At 40.7% G+C, this 25,457-nt stretch overlaps 1 protein-coding gene across 1 annotated transcript in view; it reads left to right on the forward strand.

Annotated features, from left to right (window-relative positions):
- LOC109417294 (myosin heavy chain, non-muscle-like) overlaps positions 1–24,943 on the forward strand; it is a 107,015-nt gene extending 82,072 nt beyond the window's left edge. The window contains exons 3-4 of the transcript XR_009999010.1: positions 24,221–24,498; positions 24,556–24,943. The gene's annotated coding sequence lies outside the window, so the exon portion shown is untranslated. The remainder of the gene's footprint in view (positions 1–24,220; positions 24,499–24,555) is intronic.
- The last annotated feature ends 514 nt before the right edge of the window (positions 24,944–25,457 follow it).

Here is a 25,457-nt window from a genome sequence, read left to right on the forward strand (position 1 = left end):
GACATTCTCCATACCTTCATTGCTCAAACAGTCCCATTAGTAAGACCTCCAAGGAAACCAATCTGGTCTAATCGCCATCTTCGTGATCTCCGACGTCGACGGTATAAGCTACTTGAACGCTACAATTCGCGAAAGTGTCCGTTTACCAAACGACAGTTGGATGAGGCTAGCCGTATTTACCGCGGATGCAATCGGCGTTTGTATAAAAACTACGTCGCAAGGAAGCAGAATGACCTTCGCCGGAATCCGAAAAGTTTTTGGAATTTTGTAAATACGAAACGCAAGGAGAGTGGTTTGCCAACAACAATGCACCACGGAGATATTTTGGCAAGTAGCCCCGAGGAGAAATGTGAGCTTTTTGCTCGACAGTTTTCAAGTGCATTCGATATCCGCATTCCAACAGCTGCCGAAACCGATGTAGCCAATCGCATCGTGCCATGTGACGTATTAGACTTTGATGTATTCCATGTAAGCGAATCAATGGTTGAGCTCGCGCTGAGGAAGCTTAAAGTGTCATATTGCCCTGGACCTGATGGCATTCCGTCTTGTATTTTCAAAAAGTGTGGTACTTCTCTGGTGGCTCCACTGGTAGCTATTTTTAACAAATCGCTTCAGTCTCAGCAATTTCCTAGTGCTTGGTAAATGTCCTATATGCGTCCTGTTTTCAAGAAGGGTGACAAGACTGACGTTCTCAATTACCGTGGGATAACCTCCCTTTCAGCAGGTGCGAAGTGCTTGGAAACTATTGTCAATAAAGTGATGTTCAGTTCGTGTAGCAGTTACATTAGTGAATCTCAACATGGATTCTACCCAAGGCGTTCAGTAGAAAGTAATTTAGTTGACTTCACTTCTACCTGCATCAGTACGATGGATGATGGGGCGCAAACAGACGCAGTTTATACTGACATTAAGGCTGCTTTCGATACTGTAAACCATGACATTCTCTTGGCTAAACTGCTTCGTCTTGGTGTGTCTGCGCGTATGTGTAATTGGCTACATTCGTACCTTAAAAACAGAAGGTTGTGTGTTAAGATTGGATCAACCGCATCGTTAGCTTTTACCCCTACTTCTGGTGTACCACAGGGCAGCAACCTTGGGCCTCTGTTATTTTCGTTATATTTCAATGATGTGACTATTCTGCTCGCCAACGGTGGTTTGCTAATCTATGCCGATGATCTGAAAATTTTCCTGGTTGTACGAAGCTTAAGAGACTGCAAGGAACTTCAAGAGCTTCTGGATCATTTTGCTTGTTGGTGTCGCATAAATTTCTTAGCGGTAAGTGTGTCCAAGTGCTGCGTCATCTCGTATTGTCGCCGCAAATCTCCAATAGTGTACGACTACAACATAAATGGACAGGAACTCAAACGCGTTGAGAAAGTTGTAGACCTAGGTGTTTTGCTTGATTCCCGATTGACGTTCAAGCTACACTACTCTTCTGTTATCGACAAAGCCAACCGTCAACTGGGTTTCATCCTAAGAATGTCAAAAGAATTCGACGATCCCATGTGTCTCCGTTCTCTTTATTGCTCTCTCGTCAGATCAGTCCTGGAATTTGCGTCGATAGTTTGGTCACCGTACGAGGCGGTCTGGGTTGCAAGGTTAGAAGCAGTACAACGAAGGTTTGTCCGATACGCCCTGAGGAATCTGCCTTGGCGTGATCCGTTGAACTTGCCACCCTATGTTCAACGTTGTACCTTAATGGGACTCGAACCGCTGTATGTCCGGCGCAGAATTACTAGAGCTGTGTATGGTGCGAAGATAATTCGGAACGAGATTGATTGTCCTGCTTTGCTTGAGCGCGTTCAACTGTATGCTCCGGAGCGTGTATTAAGGACAAGACAACCTATACAGGTAGCATCGAGGAATACTGATTATGCAGCGAATGATCCGATAAACTCGATTTGTAGTGATTTCCGTCTAGCCTATAATGTTTTTGATTTTAATTTTTCAATTGACTCCTTCCGACAACGCTTGAGCAGAACCCATATTTTTAATTAGCACCTAAGACCTAGTATTAATCTATTTCATTTAGACCCTGTTGTCCGATGAAAACAAACACAATAAATGTAAATAAATGCGATGGCTAGAAGGTGTGCGTTGGGCGACGAGCGCGGGATGTTACTCAACATCATTAGCTAGCTTTCTAACACCACCAAGCGGTTGGTCGGGTTCGGTCGTGCGCAAGCGCAAGTCTGGCTTGCTCAGATTGGTGCAGGTTAAAGACACTATATGCAAAGACACGAAATGTTCCAATTGGAATTCCAAATTTGCTGTCAATGTCGTTCCAATCGAGCAGGAGACCTGTCAAACGCGCTTTAAGGGCGGATGGGACGGTCGGGGAAATATCCGCCATTGCTCTGTTGCTACTAAGATGGTAATTCTACTTCATATTTTGCAACAAAAATCTATCACTGTGTATGCTCACATGCAGTGCATATGCTGATTGTTTTTCAGCATCTTCAGTGCGATAGAACTCGAGATTACCATCTTCAAAATCGCGAGGTAAATTGTTAGAAAGAGAGGCAAGATAGGAAAAATAACACGGCGTCCCGTTTCACCTTAAAAGCATTGCTCGACAGCATCATCGTCATGACGCGACAATCATCATCAACAGCAACAATCATCAGATTTCGTGTCTTTAGCATACAGTGTCTTTAGTGCAGGTGAATTGTGTGTGACAAATATGGGAGCCGAGAGCTTGTACAGTGACGACATAATTTAACTAATTCCATTTCTTTTCTTCAGCGTAGTTTCATATTAGCCATCCTTACCAATGAAAATCTAATGATAATATACCCTCATTGAATCCTTACCCATTCGTGAGGTTAGGTTGATTACAGTAATATTGTAGAGCTCGGACGTGCGGCTTATCTTTTCTGTAGTGTGTGGGTGAGGGTGGCAAAGAAAGATTCATTTATGAAGTACGGGTGGTGTTGGTGTGTTTTTAGGAAATGTACACAGGGATGCCAGAATTTATTATGCTTCTATACTTCATATTTATTATTGACATCTCGTTTTCTATATATAATTTTTCATATCAATTTGGTAAGATACGTATTGTTGATCTGTGATTATTTGATGTTTTCTTATCTACTACTAGCTGTCCCGGCAGACGTTGTACTGCCATTTTGATTGTGATTGTTTGACAACTGCCGGGGAGTCATTTTGGCACCGCACTCTAGATTGGTTTTATTGTGATCGCTTTGAATTTCTTCCCCGCTCATAACAATTTCAGTAATTTTACAATTGCTCTTCTTTTTAGTTGATTTTCGTAACTTTTTTTTACATATAAACACAGTCACCATGAATACGAATCAAACCCTGCAAGAGTCATCCCGATCTGTTCAGCCGTTCGTGAGTTTTGTTGCCTCAAAGGGACTTCAAACTCATTTATATATATATAGACTAGTCCTAGCGTTCTATGATATATGAGGTTTCAGATTGACTATTTTTCAGTAAATTTGTTTAGTCAGTTATATATATATCGTAGATAAACCTTTCTTAGAAGTCGCGGATTATTTGAAAGAAGGATGAATCGCTTAGCTTTCTCGTATTCCAACAATAAACAAAAATTTAAAATCAGATTCAACTATTTTATTATGTTGACGTTTAACTTTTATTTTTTGCATTTTTGATAGATTAATCAGATACTGAACCAAGCTTGAACCATTTACATATATAAACCTATTAAGCCAACAATATCAAAACGATATTTAGGCAAACCGGGATATGAGGCAGGGTTGGTTATTATTATTATTCACTAGCTGTCCCGGCAAACGTCGTACTGCCTGCCTACTCTGTTTTTTGACATGCAGCTCCATAGGGACGTCCCCCGCGAAATCATCTGTATGGGAGCCCCCCGTTCCAGAGACCGGAGAGGTCTCATCCCAGGCCAATAACCTTCCCCGGCCCCCAAAATACCCACAGACAAAATTTTACATCGATCAGCAGACAGAAATTCATTTTTATATATATAGATTACCATTATTTGTATTATATGTTGAATATTACATTTTTTTAATTCTAGTCCTCGCGATACACATTCTACGTTTTCAACATGCAATCATATGGATAATCCTATTCATTATTTCATCTCAGACAACATGTTTATGGTACACATTACTTATCGGCGTTTTCGTTTAGATATTTATATGCTACTAGCTGTCTTGGCAAACGTAATATTTTTATGGTATTAGTATTTATTTAGTTATATTATTATTATCAACTACATAGCTCAAAAACGGAAAAATACGCTGACAAATTTTGGTTATCATGGCATATTCATTATTATAATATATTGGTACTCTTCAAGCTCCATAAATTCGTCAACAAATAATATTTTTTGATTATCATCTATCTTGTTTATTGTCGCCTTATTATATGTCATTTATATTTATAATTAAATTATTTATTATTTATTATTCATTACATTTCATCGTATTATAATAGGAACATTTCATTATTGATTGGATAACTTTATTGGGTTAGGAGGGTGCATTAGAATTTATATTTCCAATTTAAATTCACGATTTACATATATTCAAACATTAAAATTATCTACAAATTAATACCTTATTTCATTTTGTTACAGTAGAATATGTATCATTATTGATTATTTGTTATACCATATTTAAATGATTATATCATATTTCAATATAATACTGCATCATCAATATTATTATATAACTACTAAACTATATCTTATTAGCATCACGGCATGATTGGAGTTTCATCCGGAGGATAACGTGAATTGCCTGCCAGAGTAAGCAGAGAAGACACGTTGACATCATTGTAGAAGGATTCTTCAAATCTCTCAGTTGTAAATAGGGATGGATTGATGCGCTAGAATACTTTGAAACCATACCGTAGAAATCCTAACGAGTGCTGTAGATCGTTATATATGCCCTTTTAGATCATACATCTGATTCTTTTAATTCTGCAGGTATATTTACGGATGACTATACTTAGGGGCCAACAACGCTCGCTTTTGGACCTTTATTCAGCGATATGCTGAATTCGGAAGACTCATTTCAATATGTATAATACCTTTTCTTTCCTTATACTAGGTATATTCGTTTAAATGATGTTCCTCTCATTGATTATATATGAGCTATTGCGTTGACATTTTATTCCTACAACAATTTTCTACCCTACCCGCAAGATCGTGGAAGGACTCGCCAACGACTTGTAAGGAGAGTCTTTCAGCCCTTACCCGCTGTTACCCGGCAGGGCGGCCTTAAGCAGGGTACCTCCACTAAATATTGGATTTCGGATGAAATTAATTGATAAATATATAATTGTGCAACTTTAAATACTTATATTCTAATCTGACCTTAGGAGTGTTTTGCCCCGTTTTCCCCAAGGCACTGGTCGCTGGTCACACGTTGGGGCCCTTGCTGCAAAAACGGTGGTGGTGGTGGTCGTCGTTTGTTTCGCTCCCGCACGGACTATGCGGAGCTTCTTCCTTCTTCTTCTTTCTTGTTCTCTTCACTTTTTCTTCTTTGGGCAAAATGGGCTGCAAAGCAGCCGTCTTTGGCGATTAGCTAGGGGGAAGAGCAGGCTCCTTTGTCGGATCCCCCCTAGCGACGGTGGTGTATAAACACCGAACTGTCTACTCGCCGTAAACAGTTCCGGCAGAAACCGCAGTTTCCAACCCAAGAATAGCACGCCCCTTTGTGCTATCTTGCTTCGTCTTCCTTGACAATTAGCTACCCGGGCGAGACAAAGCTCTATTGGCTGAGCCCGTGTAGCGAAGACGGTGGGATTTTGGACACTTTGCGAACCGCAAATGGCGGTGGTCCTCACCCTAGCACAGCACTTTACACTGCACTTTTCACTGTGCCCGAACCACGGGCCGGCACTTATCGGGTAGAAATGTTCACTTTTTCACACCCGACGAGACTGGGAACAACCATCCAGCCTATACGGACAACACGAAAACGGCACTAATTAATTGTTCCGGCACGTCTTTCGCGGAGTTAAAAATGTTGCGTCCGTCGCGATTCGTGGTTCGACACTTTCTCCCGAATCAAAACAAAACAGCCACACACCGCACTCGATTGTTTCTGCTGCTGCTGCTGCTGTCGATGTGTGCAATGAGGGGGAGATTGGGGGTGAAATGACTCACCGATACAATATATACGATTTAATTTCCCTAATTTAATTTGATACAAAAAAAACTAAATAAAAAAAAAACAAATTAAAATTAACCAAAACACAGTGGTGTAGGTGGGTAAAATGCACACAACAAAAGTACACAAAATTGTAACCACAGGTTACAATCTCGCCCACACCGAGGAGAAAAAAATTGTGAACAATTTTTTTTTTACTAGCCCTAACACCTAACACCGATAACAATAATAATATATGACGAATTAAAAGGAAATAAATTAACATGAAAATAAATAAAAAAAAAAGTAAATAAAAAATCTGCCTGACCTAACCAAACAAAGACACTTTCCACAGATTAAAATATAACAATCAGAGAACGACCGAACAAAAACAAAAAGCTAAATCGGTGCATCGTCTCGTGGTTGTTCTGCAGACAAGGACTGGGACCCGTCGCTATTAACGGCACCAGACCACCCTCGACACATCCGGTTCTCAATGGGAGAGCTAAGAACCTTCAACTCCCCCAGACCAATTCGGGATAACACTCAAAACAACCTGACTTCCTAAAACCCTGCTAGCCTCCAGTTGGAAGTAGCGTAGCAGAGGAACGGTTGTCGTGGTATTGTTAATTTTTCGATTTTTTTTTTTTGACGTCCATTATTCCCGTCCTGACGGTATTTATACTTATTCCACAAATGGGGTTCCAATTCAATCCACATTCATCCAAAGTGTATCACTCATTCATCCCAATCACTGGCCTACGCGTACACACAATCACACAAGACATTTGAATGAACATCCCGCCATTTCACACACTTTCACTCATTCTCATTCACTCATTATTTTCACTCATACAATACATTTTCTCACTCATACATCACACAAAATACCGAAAACAAACAGGCAATGAACGCAAGGTATTGTCTTTTACGCTACAAGTAATTCCTTTCCCAAGGATACTTGAGCAAGACACCGAACGTGAATGCAGATCAATTACGAACTGATTCCGTTTGGAATCAGTCGAATTTCCCTGATTCTGGCAGATAAAAACAACGAAGAACAAACAAATTAAAAAAAGTTAAAAATGGTGTTGTCATCTATGCGCTGGAAATCAACATGAAGATAACTTTCAGTGTACAGGTGCGCATACATAGATGACCTCCCGAATGGATCGGCGGTCGGGTTTGAGTCCTTCTGTCAGGGAAGGAAGATTATGTTGGGGTGTATTGAGGTTGAAATGAGGTAGTGACCCCTAGAGGTTCACAACCTCGAAGAGTTGTCAGGTGCCGAGAGATTTAGGTGTCGGCTCCTGAGGAAAGAAGATGATTTCCAGCGTGAAGTGATGCGTGATGCTCCCGGATCCATCGATCTTCGGAAGCTCCCAAGTGAGCAACCTGGTAAAGTCGATATGGTGGATCCGAGGAGCTCCTGGAAGATTTTATATTCACGCTGGCTTGGGAAAATTTGCTGTCACCCTCCAACGGCTCAATCAGGCTGTGTGGGCGACACCATTCTTCTTCAGGTGAGTATTGTGATTAAAGCTAGTGTACTAACCAGTGTCCTAGTATTGACAACCGTGGTTGTCAAGCCAATGTTTGACAGTCTTGGGCTGCCGCTAAGATTCAGAAATCGGACACTCACTCTGGTGTTCCACTAGATTTTCTCACAATTCTCACGCTGAATATGATGTTTACTTGCAGGTCATCGTTGAGCAATATGCAAGCAACAGATGCCTGGATCAAAATGATGGAGATGTTACTATCTTTGAAGTAAAAATTAATATTCACTCCCACTGTACCAATTTTGGAACATTTGTTATGAGAAATTTAATGGAAACAACACTTGAAGAATTGGTACAGATAGGAGCTACGGGAATTTTCTATTGAAGATTTACAGAGGGATTAGATTGCCAACAAGTTTAATTGGATCTAATCCCATTTGCCAAACAATAAGGGCATCGAGAAGCTTCAAAACCCTTAAATCCACACAGTACGCAGAAAACACGCTTGGGCTTTGAACACTTTTCATGTTCATGCCCCTGCATTCCGCAGTTGTAGCACACCCCCAAGTGTGGCGGACGGTGTTTGTCCACCAGGGAGCTCAAACATATTATGCCTTCTTGTCGCGTCTGTGGAGATCTAGGGATTGGGCTAGTCTTCTCTCGGAGATTTCTTTCGGGTCGACCTCCCGTTTCTTTGAAACGAAGAGGAGGAGGTCTATTTCGTTTTGGTGACGATGGAGGGCTATTCTTGTTATAGAATACCCGCGGTTTGTACCCATTTCCATTGTCACGAGATTGTTGTTGCTGCTGGCTTTGTTTATAACCATCATATGCAGGCTTACTTGAAATTGTAGATGCTTCCTTGGGAACTCCAAATACTTTTTGGTAAATGGAAGTTTTGGAAGCATCAATAGTTTTTCCGATGAGCATCAACTCGGACAATGTGTTCACCGGCTTGAAGACGAGTACCTGTTTGTAATCAGGCCTCAGGTTTCGCTTGAGGATGTCCAGCTTCTCGTGGGAACTTAGCGGCGCAGGCATAGCACGGAAGATCTTCTCCATCTCAAGATAAAAATCTTGGAAGGATTCATTCCTCTGCTGTCGCCGCTGAGACGCTTTCATCCTCAGCGCAGCATCAAGTTCCGGGTGCACGAAGTTCGCCTTCAACTCGCACACCAGGTGGTTCCAGTTGTAGAACCGCTTCTGGGAACGCATCGCTTGAAACCAAGCCAACGCGTTACCGGTGAACAAATGCATTGCTGAGCTAAACAGTTCTGCCTCGGACATTTGTTCTGACTCAGCGTAATGGTGAACACATTCCAAAAATTCGTTGAATCCCATTCCTTCGTCATTCCCAGCATACTTCCTGATTTTCCAATCGGCCACCCGTTGGGGCCGACGCTGGTTACCGGTGAAATCTACCGATGCTAAGCTTGCCGACTGATGCGGAAGCGCGAAATTCGGAAGAGTGTGTTGTTGGTAAAAGTGCTGGGAATTGAGCGAAGGTCCGAGATTCTCAAAACTTTTAGAATTATTCACCCTACGGGAGTCAAAACGTCTATGAAATGGTTGATTGGGTAGTCCAAAGTTCTTACTAGAAGTTTGCTTCTGCAGGTTCTCCGGAGTACCCAAACCTTCTAACGTTTGCTGATCAAAATCAGGCAAATCCGGTAGATCGGGACTTTGTTGCAATCGAAGATCTTGCGCATCTACCGGCAAACTCGGAGAGTTTACGTTAGGAATGATTTTGTTGACGATGTCCTGTAACTCAGAAATCTTCTCGCGAAGTGTTTGCACTTCGCGGTTAGTTTTCTGTAGTCCGGATGCAATCGTACCAATGGATGCAAGGCCGCTACCCAGTTTTCTGACTACCTCTTCAAGTGAATCCACTCTGGATGCAGTCCTAGTTTCGCTTTGATTGATTTGCTCTTGCGTCCTTTTTATCTCCGCCCTTATGTCAAGTAAGACATCGCGAATTTCTTCGCCCACCGCCTGATTGGAGGATGCTTCAACGATTGGAAGTTGGTTTCCTTTCGGCGAAACATCCTTTCCCGCGGCAATTTGAGCCAGCAAATCCTCACCATCATCTTCTTTGTCTTCCTCGGTTGGCGTGAGAGGAGGCACCAAACTATTTGCGAAGTGGTAGTTATGGAGGGCTACCACATCGCCCAACAAATCTGCAAAGGTCTTATTGGCCTCCCCCACGACATAGTTTTTGACGATTTGGAGCCGAGCACCCAGATGGAGCAACCTGCTCCGGTAAACCTCCTTGTTCGGACACCTGTACCCCAAATCCTCCTTCATGGACTCAAATTTGCCACGACAAAGCTCCAATTCAGCGTCAATATCCCCTTTAAAGGAGCGGACAGTGGTCTCGGAGCATTTCTGCTCACTGACCAATAACGCTTGCAGTTGACGACGCATTTTGGAACTGGATTGACCCGATCCAGGAGGGACAACAACACCGCGGGAGTTCAATTCAAAGTCAATTTCGTCAGTTTCTAAGTGATCGGCACGCAAATGGAAGTAGGCGACGTTGAACTCCCCCAACGTCAACATGTCGATCGGCATTTTGACGAATGAGCAACACAAATTTTCAAAATGTGGACGAAATTAAAACTTACCAACTGTTTCGTAGGTATAAATACGGTGAGGAACCAGTTTTCGGCTTACTTACGGTTCCAAAATGGTTCTCGGTCACCAGGTTGCGTCAAATGCTACCCCAAATCGGCCCAGAAGAATCAAAAATCCCGCCCTGAGAACAAAGAGACCCAAAATGCACCAATTCGTTCTGCAGACGAGACGAATAACCGATTTAGGACAACACACAACAATGTAAAATAAATTAAACGACCACGCGACTGTGAAAAATGTCCCCACCACTGTGTTTATTCCACCCAAAATCCAAATTTTGGTGGAAGTACCCCTCGCTCAGTGGAAAAAATCGAAGATTTTTTCGCAAAATTTACGTTGGGCGCCAATTGTAAGCAGAGACTTTCCACTCCCACTGTACCAATTTGGGCGCTGTTACCCGGCAGGGCGGCCTTAAGCAGGGTACCTCCACTAAATATTGGATTTCGGATGAAATTAATTGATAAATATATAATTGTGCAACTTTAAATACTTATATTCTAATCTGACCTTAGGAGTGTTTTGCCCCGTTTTCCCCAAGGCACTGGTCGCTGGTCACACGTTGGGGCCCTTGCTGCAAAAACGGTGGTGGTGGTGGTCGTCGTTTGTTTCGCTCCCGCACGGACTATGCGGAGCTTCTTCCTTCTTCTTCTTTCTTGTTCTCTTCACTTTTTCTTCTTTGGGCAAAATGGGCTGCAAAGCAGCCGTCTTTGGCGATTAGCTAGGGGGAAGAGCAGGCTCCTTTGTCGGATCCCCCCTAGCGACGGTGGTGTATAAACACCGAACTGTCTACTCGCCGTAAACAGTTCCGGCAGAAACCGCAGTTTCCAACCCAAGAATAGCACGCCCCTTTGTGCTATCTTGCTTCGTCTTCCTTGACAATTAGCTACCCGGGCGAGACAAAGCTCTATTGGCTGAGCCCGTGTAGCGAAGACGGTGGGATTTTGGACACTTTGCGAACCGCAAATGGCGGTGGTCCTCACCCTAGCACAGCACTTTACACTGCACTTTTCACTGTGCCCGAACCACGGGCCGGCACTTATCGGGTAGAAATGTTCACTTTTTCACACCCGACGAGACTGGGAACAACCATCCAGCCTATACGGACAACACGAAAACGGCACTAATTAATTGTTCCGGCACGTCTTTCGCGGAGTTAAAAATGTTGCGTCCGTCGCGATTCGTGGTTCGACACTTTCTCCCGAATCAAAACAAAACAGCCACACACCGCACTCGATTGTTTCTGCTGCTGCTGCTGCTGCTGCTGTCGATGTGTGCAATGAGGGGGAGATTGGGGGTGAAATGACTCACCGATACAATATATACGATTTAATTTCCCTAATTTAATTTGATACAAAAAAAACTAAATAAAAAAAAACAAATTAAAATTAACCAAAACACAGTGGTGTAGGTGGGTAAAATGCACACAACAAAAGTACACAAAATTGTAACCACAGGTTACAGACTAATACTTATTCAAAATAATTTACTAATTGATACCTTATTGAGTTCGCTACATTAAATATCATTACACTCATTTCATTATCTTGACTATACCATATTTCAATATTACATCATTATATATATCATAATAAGTAACACTAATGTCTATAAAACTATATGGAGTTGGGAGGGTGCATCAGGGCATCATTGAAGTTGTAACTGTACGACGGAATGGATTGCCAGCCGGAGTGTGGTGAGAAGTAACTATAACATCCTTGTAGATGGGTTCTACTATCCCAACAGTTGCAATGGATTTGACGCGCCCTTCTTGTGACAAACCATCCCGTAGAAAGCTTGACAAGTAATGTGAATCTCACTATTCACCCTGTTGGATCATACTGTTGGAAGGAGATTCTTATAAACCCGCGGATTTCGCGTAAGTGTCTCTACTTACGGGTCCGCCACACCCCCTTTTGGCCCTTCATACAGCGGTATGTTGAATTCAGAGTGGTAGTGAAATTTAATCTTTACTGTTAAGTGGAACTGCATGCAGAGCAAGACTCAAGCTAGGATGGTGGCTACCTACATACATACTTACATACATACAGAGGTCACTTATCTAGGTCACAAAATCACAGATAAGGGAATATTACCTGATTAATCAAAATATGAGACAATCAAGAATTATCCCATTCCAAAAAATGCTGACGAAGTGCATAGATTCGTTGCTTTTTGCAACTACTATCGCAAATTCATAGAAAATTTTGCTCAAATTGCGTATCCATTAAATCAACTTCTAAAGAAGAACGTTGAATTTATTTGGACTCAAGAGTGCCTAAACGCATTCAACACTCTGAGAAATTGCCTAATATCTCCCAAAATACTATAATATCCTGATTTTACTAAACAATTTATATTAACAACGGACGCTTCTAACATTGGATGCGGAGCAGTTCTGTCACAGATTACAGAAGCAGGAGATCGACCAGTTACTTTTGCTAGTAAAACATTTACGCCAGCTGAAAAGAACAAACAAACTATACTAAAAGAATTGACAGCCATACATTGGGCGATTAATTACTTTAAAGCTTACTTATATGGCAAGAAATTTACTATAAAAACCGACCATAGACCACTTGTTTACCTTTTTGGGATGAAAAACCCCACATCAAAGTTAACTAGAATTCGAATCGACTTAGAAGAGTTTGATTTCGACGTTGTATACAGTGATAGACATTCGTTTAGCCGAGGCTAAAAAAATTCCAAAAAAGTGTCAGGAAACTCATACAAAAGATTTTATGATAAAACTTTTTTATCGTAGTAATAGTATATCTAGTACTTTTTTATAAAAATGTGATACATCACACTTACATATACACTGAAATAAAAACGAGGGTAAAACCCCTTCAAATGTCATTTTTTGCCTCGACATTCGTTTAGCCGAATTGTACAATTTTTAGAATTCCATGATAAAAAACCATCAAATTTCGAAAAATATCCAACAAAATCATTATGTATGGCGATCTGCATTATAGATCGACTTGTAAATCATGAATTAGATCGTTTTTGGAAGTGTTACCATATTAATTTTGCATGTATCTCATATAAATATGTCATAATATTGTAAATGTATCCAAATTGAGATTTGATGTAATTATTTTAATCGGAGATGTTTCAAAAGAATCTAATGAAAGTTTCATGGCCAAAGCAGTTTGAAAATTTACAAAAACCAATGTTTTTAACAGAAAAAAATAACGCAAACCCTCAAAAAATCACGTATTTAAGTATTGTTTTGATGAAACATGATGGTTTCACTTGCATAAATCACAACGTTTACTACTATTACGTCTTCTAATAGCTTCCAATATGTTCTAGACTGTATTCTGTCTGAAATAACATACATTGAACGGCTCATATTTCGAGAAATGGCACCCAAAGTATTCAAATTTCTAGCATGAACTACTTGTTTCATAATTTAGACATTTTTTTCAAATAAATCATGTTAAAAATGAATGTGGTTCACAACTAAGTCTCATTTATAATATATTTCTTCTGATTGAATGAAATAAGCCAATTGTTTGACCATATCTTGCATTTTTGTATGAGCATCTGCGTTTGGATAAACAGGGAACAAAAAATCTGACACTTCTTGCAGTTCTTTCACTTTGCAGTCTTGTAACTCATGTAGTAATGCTAGTATCAAACAGGTATAGTCCACAGGCATTAGAGCACGTCTTTATTTCAGTGCAGAACTATTTATTTTAGCTTTTATCAATCCCATTTTAAAGTTTAACCAACCAAAAACCAATATACTTAGTTTTTTCATGACATTTTATGCAATAATTTGAATATTTCTAACAATAATTCTGTGCCATATTTTCAAAACTTCTAATCTAGCTTACGTTTGAGTGTTTACAGAAATCATTTTTCTCAAAAAAATTTGTTTATCGTCGCTTCCCTTATCGGGACATTTTTTATAATATTTCTCTGAATTTCACAAATAAATAAACTTTTAAGGTCAATTATCTTGCTAACACGTCATAAACTAAATGCCTTGGAGTATATCCTCGAAATATACTCAAGAAATTGCAAAAAATCTAATGAAAACCAATTTTTCATTTACCTCGGCTAAACGAATGTCTAGGCAAAAACTGACATTTGAAGGGTTTTTACCCTCGGTTTTGTTTCAGTGTATATGTAAGTTTAATGTATCACATTTTTATAAAACAGTACTAGATATACTATCACTACGATAAAAAAGTTTTATCATAAAATCTTTTGTATGAGTTTCCTGACACTTTTATTGGTCTCGGCTAAACGAATGTCTATCACTGTATATAGCAGGTAATGAAAACGTGGCAGCTGACGCTTTATCACGTATAAAGCAGTAGATATATTAATAGTAAATACTAGGTCTATGACAAGAAAATTAGATGGCATATCTAATAAACATAAAATAAATGATGATAAAAGCACAGAGACTGATCACCTCTCGTGCTATGAAACCGAAAGTTACTATCTTAGAGATACGACTGTGATAGTTGATTCGGGGTAATGGCTTCCAGTCTCTTTTAATTAAAAACGGATTCTTATGCTTTCATCCGACGTTTCGGACACATTTATTGTGCCTTCTTCTTGGGATTAACAATGTTCCGTTTTATCGTTAAGGGCCTGCAGCATAGGCACCTTTGTCAACGGTTTATGCTCCGACAATTCACCCACTTTGTTCTGGCCGTGGGCTGGATGGGCTGATTTTTCAGAAATCGATCCGGCTCGCAGAAAAGAGGTGCAGTCTGCTTCGCGCCACTTTCACACTACGATAAAACGGAACATTGTTAATCCCAAGAAGAAGGCACAATAAATGTGTCCGAAACGTCGGATGAAAGCATAAGAATCCGTTTTTAATTAAAAGAGACTGGAAGCCATTACCCCGAAGAAAGTTACTATGAAACAAGAAAATTAATGAGACTGTCGACAGCAGTACAAAATATTAAAATGAGATTCATGATTTTAAAGAAAGACAACAAAACACTTCATGCACAAGTGCATGAAGATGTTCGAAATGGAAGTCACGCATTAGTGCATGCTCTTCTAGAAATTGAAAAAATTACCAAAGGATTCAAAACAAACAAAATTGCTATGTCTGCAGACGATTACATTTAACCCTCTAATACCCAAGCCCGCCTTCAGACGGGGTATAGTTTGATCATTTTTGTAATTTTTGTTTCGTGGAAAATCAAAATTTTTATATTTTTGGCTGATATTTAGGACTGTTTTGTATATCTCAAAATGGTTTTTGGTGTATTAAAAAGCGTATTTATATTTTTTGAAAATCATTGAAAAATTGATGTTTCAGTCACCTTTTAGAAGTCATTGTTTATTTTGTATTGAATCGCTACAATTAACATATTTTAAATTTTTCCCAAATCATTCTATCCTTGTTTAATAGTTTAAGGGAATCGAATACACTCTAAAATTATTTTCTTTGAAATTACACGGAAAATAAAATTTTCTGTGAAAAAAATTTAAAAAAATAATATTTCAACAATAATCATAAAATCTCAAAATGTTTTCATCTCAAAAAATCCGTTCCCCAAATTGGCTTCCAGAAAAAATATAAAAGTGTGGGGATGTTCAAAAATAAAAATTAGAAAAATCAAAAACTGAAATTCACGAAATCGAGAATTAAGAAGAATCATCTTCCAAAACATGTTTAAATCGATTTTAGATGACGAAAAATGATATTTAGATCAAAATAAAAATTTGGGTATTAGAGGGTTAAGCAATGATACCAATAAACTTATTTAAACAAATAGCAATAATACTTTAAAAAATCTACAAATAATAATTTATAAAGAACCAATCTTTATAACTAATACAAATGATATCAATACTATATTAAGTAATCACCATAACACTCCTATTGGAGGTCATTGTGGCATACCAGTTGAACACCCTACGCGCAGAGATGCAAGTCGCCAGCATTCGAGCATTATCGAACACCGCGACCCGATCGCGACAATTCTATTCGGGCACCATCAGACATCGCGACTCAGCGACGTCGCGACGCGCGACCGCGAATGGTCGTCGGCGTCACAAAGGCGCTAGCCAGTTCGGCACGAGAGACCACGCTGCCGACGACCGTCCTCTTTCGCATCGCAGCGATCGAACAGTGAACACGCGTCACAACAACACGCTCCTCGGTAAGTTGCAGCAGTCAGCTAAAACTACAGTGCAGAAATTCACATTGGCGTTCCTTGCCAGGTTTGCTGCTTAAAGTTTTGAGCAGCAAATAAACATGTGAAAGTTGAAAACATTTTCAAACATAAGCGAAATGGTAAACTCGTAAGTCTTTTTTCTGGTTCAAAGTTGTGCAGTATGAATGTGCTAATAACGCTGGTGACGCCGGTAAGCAAGTGAGGTTAGGAGTGTTGATTCAGATGAATATTCCACATGGACTTGTGTGAAATCCATGAAGCGGCCGGAATGGAAAAAGCACCAGTTGCGGACGTGGTTTGTGCTTTTGCTTGAGCGCGTGCGATGGAAAATTTTGGTAGCGTATGGAACATGGTTGAAATCAACCGTAAAACCGTGGAAAACCATCTAACGGGTGGTTTAATAAGATTTTTTTCATTGAAAAATCCACACATTGTGTGAAGTTCCGGACGAGTTTGGAGTACCGTCGGAAAGTGCAAAATCCACACATGGACTTGTGTGAAGTTCCGGACGAGTTTGGAGAACTGTCGGAAAGTGAAAAATCCACACATGGACTTGTGTGAAGTTCCGGACGAGTTTGGAGTACCGTCGGAAAGTGAAAAATCCACACATGGACTTGTGTGAAGTTCCGGAGGAGTTTGGAGACGGTCAGAAAGTGAAAAAAATCCACACATGGACTTGTGTGAAGTTCCAGACGAGTTTGGAGTACCGTCGAAAATTGAAAAATCCACACATGGACTTGTGTGAAGTTCCGGACGAGTTTGGAATACCGTCGGAAAGTGCAACATCCACACATGGACTTGTGTGAAGTTCCGGATGAGTTTGGAGAACTGTCGGAAAGTGAAAAATCCACACATGGACTTGTGTGAAGTTCCGGACGAGTTTGGAGTACCGTCGGAAAGTGAAAAATCCACACATGGACTTGTGTGAAGTTCCGGAGGAGTTTGGAGACGGTCAGAAAGTGAAAAAAATCCACACATGGACTTGTGTGAAGTTCCAGACGAGTTTGGAGTACCGTCGGAAAGTGAAAAATCCACACATGGACTTGTGTGAAGTTCCGGACGAGTTTGGAGTACCGTCGGAAAGTGCAAAATCGACACATGGACTTGTGGGAAGTTCCGGACGAGTTTGGAGTACTGTTGGAAAGTGAAAAATCCACACATGGACTTGTGTGAAGTTCCGGACGAGTTTGGAGACTGTCAGAAAGTAAAAAAAAATCCACACATGGACTTGTGTGAAGTTCCGGACGAGTTTGGAGTACCGTCGGAAAGTGAAAAAAAATCCACACATGGACTTGTGTGAAGTTCCGGACGAGTTTGGAGTACTGTCGGAAAGTGAAAAATCCACACATGGACTTGTGTGAAGTTCCGGACGAGTTTGGAGACTGTCAGAAAGTAAAAAAAAATCCACACATGGACTTGTGTGAAGTTCCGGACGAGTTTGGAGTACCGTCGGAAAGTGAAAAAAATCCACACATGGACTTGTGTGAAGTTCCGGACGAGTTTGGAGTACTGTCGGAAAGTGAAAAATCCACACATGGACTTGTTTGAAGTTCCGGACGAGTTTGGAGACTGTCAGAAAGTAAAAAAAATCCACACATGGACTTGTGTGAAGTTCCGGACGAGTTTGGAGACTGTCAGAAAGTAAAAAAAAATCCACACATGGACTTGTGTAATGTTCCGGACGAGTTTGGAGTACCGTCGGAAAGTAAAAAAAATCCACACATGGACTTGTGTGAAGTTCCGGGCGAGTTTGGAGTACCGTCGGAAAGTCAAAAATCCACACATGGACTTGTGTGAAGTTCCGAACGAGTTTGGAGTACCGTCGGAAAGTGAAAAATCCACACATGGACTTGTGTGAAGCTCCGTACGAGTTTGGAGTACCGTAGGAAAGTGAAAAATCCACACATGGACTTGTGTGAAGTTCCGTACGAGTTTGGAGTACTGTCGGAAAGTGAAAAATTCACACACGTACGTTTGTGAAGTTCCGGACAAGATTGGAGAACCATTGGAATGAAAAAATCCATGCATGGATTTTTGTGAAGTTTCAGAGAGGATTGCAGAAAAATAAGGGTTTCAGAACCGTCGCAAACTGGAAAATCGTTGATGAGTTGGAAAATTTAGAACGCGTGAGGACAACCGACAAAACCACACGTGCTACCGGAGCAAGCCATCGGAAATGCATGGGTTAAAAAAAAAAACACTTATGATCTTGAAGAAGTTATGCACGTGGATGTCTTTTCGGTTGAGCAGTTACGACTCACAGGGGATAAATGAAAACTCATTCTTTTGCTCGAGAAGACCCACCAAAAATTAAATCCACACATGGACACGTGTACGCAGCTTCAGACTACCATGAATATTGTAAAGAAGTATAGTTCTTTAATTCGAGAAGAAGCAGCGGGGGAGCATATAAAGGCCTTTCCATACGTGTTGTGAAGACTACAGCAAATAGTAATTGTAACGACACCTTAGGAAGAAATTCAACGCACGTGGTTATGCGTTCGATTGTGTGCGTGTACTGAAGTCCCGAATGTGCCAGGACATACATCGTAATATAAAGAATCTCGGCTTCAGAAAGAAAGGTAAATTCAAGGTTCAACTGTACAATGCTTATAAATCTGAAAATCAAGGAGTCGAATAGCATTTATCGCTCCTTCAATAAACCAGTACATGGGCTTTTGTTTGACATTTTGATCGTGAAAAACTCTAGAAATTATGTCACACATAAAGTGTACAGTTAAGGCTAACGTTTACGAGTTTTCCCATGAATTGTACGCAATATTAAAAGTTGTGTATCTGTGACTTGATTTCATGAAGCGTTATTGGGGAAGAATTGAATAACTACCTGAATGAAAAAAAATCGGTTAGAAAAGCTTTCATATCCATGCGCGTTCTTTGCTTTATGGCAAGCTTTGTATAATGACGAAAGAAAGGCACCTGACCTTTCCTGATATGACAACAGTCAGACACGCAAATAACTAATACTTTTTGTAAATGAACCCAAGCATGGTCTTTGTGTATATGCCGCATTTGGACTAGCGACGGAATGGTAGCATTTATTTTTCGGCAGTCAATTTCGCAAGAAGTGAATGAGCCGCGGTACCTAGTACATAATTATTGATTATGCCATTTACTGTCAAATTGGTTTAACACGTTTAATTCAATTCATACATAGGACTAATTATGCAAAATAAATGAACGTAATGAATATTACCGAACACCCGATTGGATATACAAAATTATTAGATTTCTTTTTTCGGTACATCGAGGTCTAAGAGTTAGCCTATGTTTGGAGTGTCATAGTCAAAGTTGAAAAAAATGAACTTACGAATTAGAATCAATTAATAGATTATGTTAATTAAATTCCTATCCTGGATGTATCATCTATCAGGGAAATGATTGGAATACTGACATTCATCCATGAAATTATTTATTTACAAAAGCGAAGAAAGTTAAATTAACAATTAAGGATTGAAAAGACAAGAGAAGAGGGCACGAGCATCGAAAGTAACGGCCGGATATACCGCTATGATCGAGTACCAATCTACAACATAGGAGGAGTGAAGATTTGACCTATAACGTTATGCAGTAATGGAGGAGGATAATGGAAACCAGGTTCTCATTGATAAATTTGTTCAAAACTTTCAAGTGTTCAAATGGCGAGAAAAGGCTCCAAGCTTTTCAAATGCTAGTGGTTCCAATCATGCGAACAGAGCTTCACGGCGTTCTGCAGGTAAGAAATAAGTTCCGGTTTATTCGTAAAATTACGTACAGGACATCGATGAACCAAATTCTGCCGGCTTACAAGTAACAATTTTCGACGTGATGGGCACACGACTCTAACGATCGTTAAAAACTCTGAAGCTCTCATAATATTATTACTTCTAACGGATGAAGGAGTTTTCCTAGGATCAATCGATTGGTATTAGGGCACTTTCCTTTGAAATAAGGTTCAAATTAAATAGTTTAACTGGATACTAAAACACAGGTAAATCAAAAAGTTGAAGAAATTATTTTTCTTAGTACAAAGGCCGTACTAAAATTAAAACATGGGGAGATGGTAACCTTTTTTTTGTGTTTTTGTCGAGAGGAGAAGGAAGATGTGGCACACCAGTTGAACACCCTACGCGCAGAGATGCAAGTCGCCAGCATTCGAGCATTATCGAACACCGCGACCCGATCGCGACAATTCTATTCGGGCACCATCAGACATCGCGACTCAGCGACGTCGCGACGCGCGACCGCGAATGGTCGTCGGCGTCACAAAGGCGCTAGCCAGTTCGGCACGAGAGACCACGCTGCCGACGACCGTCCTCTTTCGCATCGCAGCGATCGAACAGTGAACACGCGTCACAACAACACGCTCCTCGGTAAGTTGCAGCAGTCAGCTAAAACTACAGTGCAGAAATTCACAGTCATGTAGGTCAACATCGTTTGTACCTCAGACTTCGAGAAAAATATAGATGGCACGATATGAAAAATTCTATTGCTCAATTCGTCCAGGCCTGCGAATTGTGCAAAAGAAATAAAATTATCAAGCATACTAAACAACCGGGCCCATATAGCCGAGGCGGTAAACGCACGGGTATTCAGCATGACCATGCTGAGGGTGACGGGTTCGATTCCCGGTCGGTCCAGGATCTTTTCGTAAAGGAAATTTCCTTGACTTCCTTGGGCATAGAGTATCTTCGTGCCTGCCACACGATATACACATGCAAAATGGTCATTGGCAGAGTGAGAGCTTCCTCTTAATAACTGTGGAAGTGCTCATAGAACACTAAGCTGAGAAGCAGGCTTTGTCCCAGTGAGGACGTTACGCCAAGGAGAGGAGAGAGGACTAAACAACCAATGATGATAACAACAACACCATCAAAAGCATTCGAAGAAATTTCAATTGACACAGTAGGTCCATTACCGAAAACAGTCAATAACAATTGTTATTGTAATACTATTCAATGCGATCTAACAAAATTTATAAAAATTATCCCAATTCAAAATAAAGAAGCAAATACAATAGCCAGAGGATTAGTCGAAAACTTTATATTGTCTTATGGACACTTTACGGAAATGCGATCTGACCAAGGTACTGAGTATAATAACGAAGTACTGAAGCAGATTAGCAAAATCCTTCGAATAAAACAGACATTTTCAACCCCATATCACCCTCAATAAATTGGTTCATTAGAAAGAAATCACAGGTGTTTAAACGAATACCTACGATCATTCACTAATAAACACCAATCAGATTGGGACGACTGGATAAAATTCTATGAGTTCTCGTACAACACAACCCCGCATACAGAACATGGCTACATCCCATTCAAACTTGTTTACGGCAGAAAAGCAAATCTCTCACAAGATATTTTTCAAAACACGAATGAACCAATATATAACTTTGATTTATACAAAAATGAATTAACATATAAATTACGAAAAGCTCAAGAAACCACAAAAGAAAGATTAATCATACAAAAACAACATAGAAAAGAACAATTTGACAACAACATTAACCCACTATCAATATCTATGAAAGACATTGTATTCTTAACCCACCATCAGTCGCTTGCGTGTACTGAGTACACGCATCTCAGAAAAATGCAAAAAATAATCGAAATTCGCACCAAATTGAACCGGGTGTTGGTCCTATTCCAAGATGCACTCTTCTTCTTGTTAGTAATGCAGAAAAAAAATGACAAAATGCACGGAAAGTACTCGAAAAATACGTAATTCTAACCTCACATTTTGAATGTGTACTCAGTACACCGGCGCGACCGCTGGTGTGACTTTTTTGTGAACCAGACCGTTACACGAGCGGTCGCGTCGTGTACTCAGTACACGGCATACGCTTTCAATTATGGCCAAAATGCCCAACTGGATAATGCGCGTCTGATAGTGGACATGTGGAACCGGTCAACACCATCTGGTCCTGTCCCGGGTATCGGAATGGCCCTCGCGGGAACCTGTTTCGTGGACATTTCAGTTATGGCACCAAAAGTAGGCATGCGACGGCTCTATCTTCATGATTTTTCATAACCATCATCTTAGTAACCATGAATATGACCAGTGACCTCCCTGGCCAACCCGTGGCCACCGGAATGTGCCCTGGAGGAACCTGTTTCGAGGACATTTTGACCATGACACCAAAACTAGGCATGCGACGGCTCTATCTTCATGATTTTTCATAACCATCATTTTAGTAACCATGCATATGACCAGAGACCTCCCTGGCCAACCCGTGGCCACCGGAATGTGTCCTGGAGGAACCTGTTTCGAGGACATTTTGACCATGACACCAAAACTAGGCATGCGACGGCTCTATCTTCATGATTTTCCATATCTATTATTTTAGTAACCATGAAAATGACCAGTGACCTCCCTAGCCAACCCGTGGCCACCGGAATGTGCCCTGGAGGAACCTGTTTCGAGGACATTTTGACCATGACACCAAAACTAGGCATGCGACGGCTCTATCTTCATGATTTTTCATATTCATCATCTTAGTAACCATGAAAATGACCAGAGACCTCCCTGGCTAACCCGTGGCCACCGGAATGTGCCCTGGAGGAACCTGTTTCGAGGACATTTTGACCATGACACCAAAACTAGGCATGCGACGGCTCTATCGTCAGGATTTTCCATATATATTATTTTAGTAACCATAAAAATGACCAGTGACCTCCCTGGCCAACCCGTGGCCACCGGAATGTGCCCTGGAGGAACCTGTTTCGAGGACATTTTGACCATGACACCAAAACTAGGCATGCAACGGTTCTATTTTCATGATTTTCCATATCCATCATCTTTGTAACCGAAAAAAACTGCGAGTGACCTCTCTGGTTAACCCGTGGCTACCAGCCATGCAAGGGCTCTATCTCCATGATCTTCATCTTCTTCTTTTTTGTGTTACGTCCATACGGGGGCAAAGCCTGATACTCAGCTTAATGTTCTATGAGCACTTCCACAGTTATTAACTGAGAGCTTCCTCTGCATATGATCATTTTGCATGTGTACAGCGTGTGGTAGGCACAAAGATACTCTATAACGAAGGAAGCTAAGAAAAATCCTCTACAAAAAGTTCCAGTACCGACCGCGAATCGAACCTGTCACCATCACCATGCATATACTGAATAATCACGCCTTCACAACTGTGGATATACAGGTCGGACTCGATTATCCGGGGATTCAATTTACCGGGGGCCCGATTATACGGGGCCCGATTATCCGGGGCCCGATTATCCGGGGCTCGATTATCCGGAAAAAATGGCTCGATTATCTGGGGAAAAGTTTGTTTTTGCTTTGTTTACAAAATTTTAGATTACAATATGTCGAAAAATGTGATAAACATCAAATACAACACCTGCAAATAGGATTTAGCCTATTTGAAAATTGTTTTGTTTTTTTCACATTATTCATCAACAATATTATTTTGAAAAAACATGGTTATAAATTATAATAATAACTTATAATAATACCAGACGTTGAGTTTAAGTACTATAACGACATGCATGTTAGCTGCTATGTTTAACGAACAGTTTTTAATAGACCATTCCCGTGAAAATTTTTTATGTGTTCTACGGCTTTCCGCCAATTTATTGATCATACTTTCCCAAGAAACTCATATGATTAGAAGCCTCTAACTATTGAAAAACAATAAAAAACGTGCGAAGTATTGATTATCCCTACAGTCTCCTATTATTTATTTCCCCACGATTTTCATCGAACCCCTTTGTCTCCTATACGGGTGGCCGCAGCGATGTGGTGAGTTTCCGATCAGCTGTCAGACGTTTTCAGATTGTTTTGTTTTTGTTTTGGATAGCTAGCCGTTAGCAAGAAAACCTGAAAAAACCGTCGGAAGCTGTTTCTCCCGGGGGCTGCGACCTAAAAGCGCTTCGGAGGTAACGACAACCTGGACGAGACCGCCAACCAGGTAAGCGGCCTCTACCTGCTGGACAATAATGGCATACCACAGAAGAAGATTTCGCCCGATTGCTAATGTGGAACACTTCTATCGGGCAACATAAGAGTAGATCTGAGCCTGAGCCAAATGCCGATGACCAGCTGGAGAAATTTCAGCTGCTACCGAACGAAAAAGAGGTAAGTTTTGCATAAATACAAGATTTTTTTGTGATTAAACCTGATATTTCTTTTTAGAATTCTATCTCATGGCCAAATATAACCCTCAAATGGGCAAAGGATTGTAAAGGAGATGGGCTTCAACAACGATAGGGAAATGAAAAAGTACGGCGATGACAAGATTGAAGATTTCACGCTATCAAAGGCTCCCGAGGACCGAGCGTAAAGACGACGGATGAAACAGAACGCGCATCGTATTGGAGCTGAAAAACGATGGCAGCCGACGGTTAATCATCCGGAAGCCGGATTAATGTGAGATTTACTGTGAGTGGAAAATCCGGTTGATTTGAATGTAAACTTTTAATGATTAAAGATGAACCTCCATTCGAAGAACTTGTTCCTACTCATTCTAAACCGCGATCTGCCGGGGAATATTCTGGCGGATACTCACTCAGCTACGCGCCTCCGATTTTTTCAGGAGCTTTACGCTGACACAAATTTCGATTTTCTCTCATGTCAGAACGCCCCGACCCTCTCCCCCCGGAAATTTTAAGGTGAAATTAGTCGCCCGGAAAATTCCTTAACAAATCCGAAGAGTTTTACGAGTTTGCCAAGCAACTTCAGAGGACTTGGTGAAGCAACAAGTTCTTATCACAGACAAACAGACGTATCACTTGGAACAAAATGCGGGTGCAGTTATACAACAACTTCAGAGGACTTTATGAACCTTCTTAACAACAAGTTCAGATTAGGAGCTTTATTGTGCGTCACCAAGCAACTTCAGAGGACTTGGTGAACCTTCTTAACAACAAGTTCTGATGATTAGGAGCTTTATTGTACGTCACCAAACAACTTCAGAGGACTTGGTGAACCTTCTTAATCACAAGTTCTGATGATTAGGAGCTTTATTGTGCGTCACCAAGCAACTCCAGCGGACTTGATAAACCTTCGTAACAAGTTCTGGAGATTAGGAGCTTTAT

The sequence above is a fragment of the Aedes albopictus genome, chromosome 3 (genome assembly GCF_035046485.1).
Source record: "Aedes albopictus strain Foshan chromosome 3, AalbF5, whole genome shotgun sequence".
Classification (NCBI taxonomy): domain Eukaryota; kingdom Metazoa; phylum Arthropoda; class Insecta; order Diptera; family Culicidae; genus Aedes; species Aedes albopictus.